The sequence below is a fragment of the Geotrypetes seraphini genome, chromosome 2, assembly GCF_902459505.1.
Source record: "Geotrypetes seraphini chromosome 2, aGeoSer1.1, whole genome shotgun sequence".
In the NCBI taxonomy this organism is placed as follows: Eukaryota; Metazoa; Chordata; class Amphibia; order Gymnophiona; family Dermophiidae; genus Geotrypetes; species Geotrypetes seraphini.
In genome coordinates, this window is record NC_047085.1 from 337,803,569 (window position 1) to 337,809,582 (window position 6,014).

Genomic DNA, 6,014 nt, shown 5'->3' on the forward strand with positions numbered 1-6,014 from the left:
TAGGGAGGGGGAGTACAGCCCATATTCTGACAGGCTGCCTTCCTTATGTTCAGTGCTCCCTAACACACACCTCTCTTCAAATATCACCATTGTCATGCTTGCTGCTGCTATCCCTGCTCCCTCTCCCTCTCCTCCCGGTTCATTCCCTTCTTTTTCAGAACTTTATGTCTCTTTTACCTCTGCTGTATGTATTTCAGCACTGCTCCTATAAGCTCTCATCTTAAGTGAAAAGAATAGAATTGTGAATACAGTCCAAATAATACACACACACCCTGAGTGTCTCATAATAAGCACCAAAGATGATGAGAAACACTGGCAGTACTGGGAGGGGGGGGGGGGTGCAGAAGTGTTAACAGAGAAAAGGAAGTTACGGAACAGAATGTTTAAAGCCAGTTTAGTTGTTGTTTCTTTTTAATAAAGTTTAAGCAGACCTCAGTAGAGACTTCTTCCCCTTTCAGTTATTTTACAAGCTTACAACTCTGCATACTAGTAATCCATCCGGTGGCTTTGCAAAAGACTTGAAGTTAGAAAGGAATGCGCACTGTGAAGTTTACCACATGACTTTTCCTTACTGGAAAAGGACAGGATGAAACTGGGAGACTGAAGCAGCCGCCGCAGGGCACAGAAGGTAGAAGTCTTGGTAAAGGGGTCTCTTCGTCCATCCTTGTTCCAGAACCCCTCTCCCCTTCTGAGCCACATCCACCCACATGTATACAATTGTCCAAATAGAGCTGTACATATATAGCAGATAGAGATATAGAAATAAATAAGCCAAAGAATTAACAAAATAATATAAAAGAGTGAACTTGGTAATACTGCATGAGAGAGCATTAACAGTGTGTCTTCAGCCTCTACACCAAATAGAGCTTTGCATCATTCTGACACACAGCTTATACATTATATGGGAACACCATGTGTATCTGAAGTGCTCCTATGTGAAAATACAGTACAGCATATTACCATTTCTGCTTTATTGCATGGACTGCATAAGATATAATTTGCACTAGACAGATGTCCAGTGGTCTGTGCAAAACTTCAGCTTATAATGTGACAGATTTCATGATGTCACCATTCTGAATCATCCACTTTAACATAATTTGTATGACTGACTTTAGAAAAATACTAAAGAAGGAACATTTTGCTTTGAAATGAGGGGCTCCTCTTTGCCCCTTTTTTTTTCTCTCTCTGTCTAAAGTTCTCCCGTGGGCATGCACTCGGTTCTGCAGACACTCGGTCTATTCAGGGATTTTTTTTCACCTTACACAGTGCACAGAACTTGACCTGTGATGTGACAGTTTAAGAAAAAAAAAAAGCATGCTGTCATCAATAAAAGCATTGAAAAGTTTCCAAAGCACATAATTTAGAGGAAGCCTGGATTATAGTGGACAGCTACAATCCAATCACTAAACTATCCACAATAGCTGACATGTTATACTGTAGTTTGCAACATACACCCGTGGCCTGTATGACACATTATAAGAAAACTCTGTTACAAACACCGTTTTTACACAGACCCTGTTATGTAGCATGGCACTTCAGCATTGTAATATTATATATCTCATAGACAACCGGTGCTGTAATCATGACAGGTTTCAAAAGACAGTCTAAAAAGAAAAAGAATGAAATATTACTTGGACCAAACTATGGAAAAACACACATAAGATACAGTTAGAATTGTCCTCACACCATTGTAGTCATATGTGAGAAAACGCATGCACATCTACACTGAAATGATTTTTTTTTTTTTTTTGTCATATGTTCAGCAACACTGCTGCTCCTTACAAATATCTAAATCATCAAAATGCCACTATTCAGCCCTCAGGTCCTCAAAACCCAGCTTGATTTTCAGAGAGTTAGAAGTAGACAGCTGCATGACCAATGAAGTAGTCAACCGATCACAGTCAGGCTTGAATGAGACAGAAGTCAAAGCACTGGTTTACCTGTTTGCCAAGGAAGGTTCTTCGTACTAGGCGAGCAGTCGGACATTTCACTCTTTGCTATATGAATACTGTAACGAGTGATTCTTCTCTCTCCAGACCTTAGTATCAGTCAGACTGGAGCGAGCTTGAGCTGGATTGGTTCAGTCGTCATTGCGTCAGTGACTGGGATGGTTCATCCCCATGGTGGAAATTGTTCTCATAATATTATGTTCATTTAGTATTTAGAAGTGTTCTGTCCATGGAAAGCAGGTGACAAAGAGGCACGTGTTAAACTGATGTACTAACGCAGTTGTCTTTCTCATACCCCCTCAAAAATGGATAGCTCCTGCCCCCAAAAAAGGTTGCCCAAAAGCAATGTAGATTGCTTAAAACATTGTAAACTACTGTAGATTGCTTAAAGCAGGGGTGTCCAATGTCGGTCCTCGAGGGCCGCAGTCCAGTCGGGTTTTCAGGATTTCCCTAATAAATATGCATTGAAAGCAGTGCATGCACATAGATCTCATGCATATTCATTGGGGAAATCCTGAAAAACCGACTGGACTGCGGCCCTCGAGGACCGACATTGGACACCCCAGGCTTAAAGCATTGTAAATGGACTAGAAAAAGACTGAAAGTGTCATCTAATAAGCAGGCTCTTGTCCTCAAAAGCTTGTGCTTCAGTAAATTGGTTAGTCTAAAAAATACCACCAGCTTTTAACATTTTAGGAATCATTTGTAATCTCTTTAATAACTACTCAGTTCACTGAGTACACATTCCGCCCCCCCTCCCCCATTCTATATATGGTGCCACAATTCTGTGTCAAAACTTGGTGCATATCATGCGTATTCCATAATTGCACATACAACTTAATTGACAAATGAGCAGTTAATTGGGTGCTAATAATTATTAGTGCTAGTTGGAAACAATTAGAATTTATGCACGCATCTTCCTAGGCAGGATTGCATAAAGATGCATGCGTAAATTTTCCACGTCGATTTGCCAAGGGCGCACGGCCATGGGAGCATCATGAGTCGATCGGGGGCATTCCTGGAAATTGTGCACAGTGTATCTAGGCACAAGGATTTACACCAGATTTGAGTTGGTATAAATCCTCATGTCCAAAACTGGGCACTGATCCTGTCACTAAGTACCCAAATTTGGGTACAAACTTTTAAAACCGTTTCTGCACCAAAACACAGAGCCAACTCTGAAGTAACTGAATGACAATTATAAAAGCCCATTTCTAAACTGTTTATTGCAACTCCTGAGATAAAATAAAGAGTCCATGACCTACTTGTACTTGTAATTCTCATAACTATGGCCTAACTCAGGGGTGGGCAATTCTGGTCCTCGAGGGCCAAAATCCAGTCGGGTTTTCAGGATTCCCTCAATGAATATGCATGAGATCTATTTGCATGCACTGCTTCCAATGCATATTCATTGGGAAAATCCTGAAAACCTGACTGGATTCCGGCCCTCGAGGACCGGAGTTGCCCATCCCTGGCCTAACTGTATTAACAGTTGTACTGATCTACCTGTACCAGCAACTCTTTTGAATGTTTGTATCAAACTGTCCATTGTAACTTCCTGGGTAACTGACCCAACTTCTTGTAATGTAATCTGACTGTGAACTGAATAGGTAAAGGCAGAATAGAAAACCCAATTAACATAAAATGTAGAGAATCCTAGGATAGGTAGCATAAAATATGTTTTACTATTTGGGATCTAGCTAGGTACTGGGGAACAGGATTGGCCACTATTGGAAACAGGATACTAGGCTTGATGGACCTTCAATGTGTCCCAGTATGGCAAATCTTACGTGAGCCAAGTATAGGACAATTAAGCCATTGTGACATCACTGATGAGGTTGGCTCTTAATGCCTCATTCCACCAATGCCTATGACATCACAGTCTCAGTTCTGGAATGTTGCTTCTCTTTGGGTTTCTGCCAGGTACTTGGGACTTGTATTGGCCACTGTTGGAAACAGGATACTGGGCTTGCTGGACCTTCAGTATGTCCCAGTATGGCAATTTTTATGTTCTTATATACGTATGAACAAACAACTAGATAGATATACAGTGTTACCCCATAAATTTGCAGTTCACAAATCATGTGGACCCAGTCATTTGTGATCTGCTCCGACCGCCTCTTCCTGTAATAAAGTCGGGCTACACCAATCAGGAGCTGCTTTGACATGCAGCTCCTGATTGGTGTGTAGCCCAACTTTACTAAAGAAAGAGGCGGTCGGAGCAGACCGCGAGTGATTTCCTTCACCTGCCGGTGCGCTCCAGCTGCCCTCTCTTGCCTCTCCAGCTCCCCTCTCCTGTCTCTCCTGTCGCATTTGCGGTTTTAAAAAAATTATTGGGGGGGGGGGTCCTGGAACGGAACCCCGGCGAATTTCAGGGGAGTACTGTATGTATATGTATGCATAAATGTATGTCAACCAACATCTGCGCAAAGAACCATGAGCTATATTCTTCTGTAACTTTCTTGATGCTTCAAACTTAAGATAGTGAGACTTACTGCCTCTTTTACAAAGCCGCGCAGCAACGACCCCGAAACCCTTTAAATCTCTATGGGCTTCAGGGCCATTAGCGCAACACAGCTGCTGGCATGGCTTTGTAAAAGAGGCTGTTAATCATTCCCTTCACAGACTTGTGTTATATCTGTGACTACCTGACCTAAAAGAAAAGTGTTGAGAAGCATACGGCAATGTAAAATGGACAGAAAAAAAAAATATTAATTTTCAGTTTCAGAAAAACAAACAAACCCAAAGCATAAGAACAGAATGCCTAATTTTTAATTCTGCTCATTACAGATGGTTCTGCAGTTATACTTTCTGTGCAATAATTTCTAATTCATAGAATAGAAATCTTACCTCACTCCCTGATAACTTTGAATGATTTGCAGTGTTGTGCATAACACATGTTAAAGTGAACTATATGAAAGCTTTCTTTATTTAAAAAAAAAAAAAAAAAAAGGTCAGATAGAGCTTAATCAGCTTCTCAGGGCCATGTGGAGTTTGGTAAGGGCTGATGCATTGCCAGTGTTTTCATGAGCAGGGCGAGAAATAGTAAAACCTTTGAAAAAATGGGATCGAGATGAAAAGATAGGGCTTCCCTTTATGTTGTTTTGCTGAGTTTAAGACACATAACATAAAGTTGTCCAGTTTGTCTGCAGCTGCCAATTGAAGCTTTCACAGCAAGTTTCAACAGGTTCCCTGAGCTCTGGATCACCGAAACCTACTCCCCCTCTGCTACAGAGAGAAACAGGATAAAGAGAAAGGGGCTAGTGAGAAGGAGGTAGAGGACTTGGCATCCCTTCAAAGACAAGGAAGGACTTTACAGTCTTTTGTGACTCACTGGCTACTTTTTGAGCTGAGAAATAGGAATTGGGAAGGGGTTTGATTATTAATTTACAGTCAGTTGGCTTCCATACTTGTATCTTCCTCTTTAACCTGTATGTGTTGTGTAATTGTTCCTTTTTGGACTTTTCTTCTATCCACTCTTGCATCAGCTCCCTTCTCCCCACCTCATCATCATCATAGATTAGCATAATTACAATATTCCAGAAGTTTGTTTGTCTTTTTGCCTTTTAAATACCATGTCCAAAACTTCTTTCCCCTTCCTTCTTCCTTGCTCTCATCGGTTCTCAATTTAGGATTTAGTATGCCTACAGCAACACCTGCTGGCAGACAGAGGGCAGTGCAGGAAGTGACCAGTTATCTTGGAGTTCATATGGGGTGAACATAAGCAGAATCAAGTCTTTCTGATTTTGTCACTCTAGTTTATGAGGGGGTGCTGAAAAGTTCTCACCCAACCAAGAAAAGCATGATGTGGATATGGTTCAATCAATGATCTCAAACAATGTCAAAATATAGAATTTCATGTCTGCAAATTGGCAATTTAACAAAATAAGAAAGCACTCTTTTCAGCTACAGTGGCAAAATAGTGCTCAGAATTTAGGAAGTTGGTTGGTTGGGCTGAGAACTTTTCAGCACCCTCTCTTAGCTTTTTACTGGTGGAAGGTACAATTAATGAGCTGGGCTCCAGTATTTCAGGACAAGCCAGCTCTGATTTTTAGCATACGACAT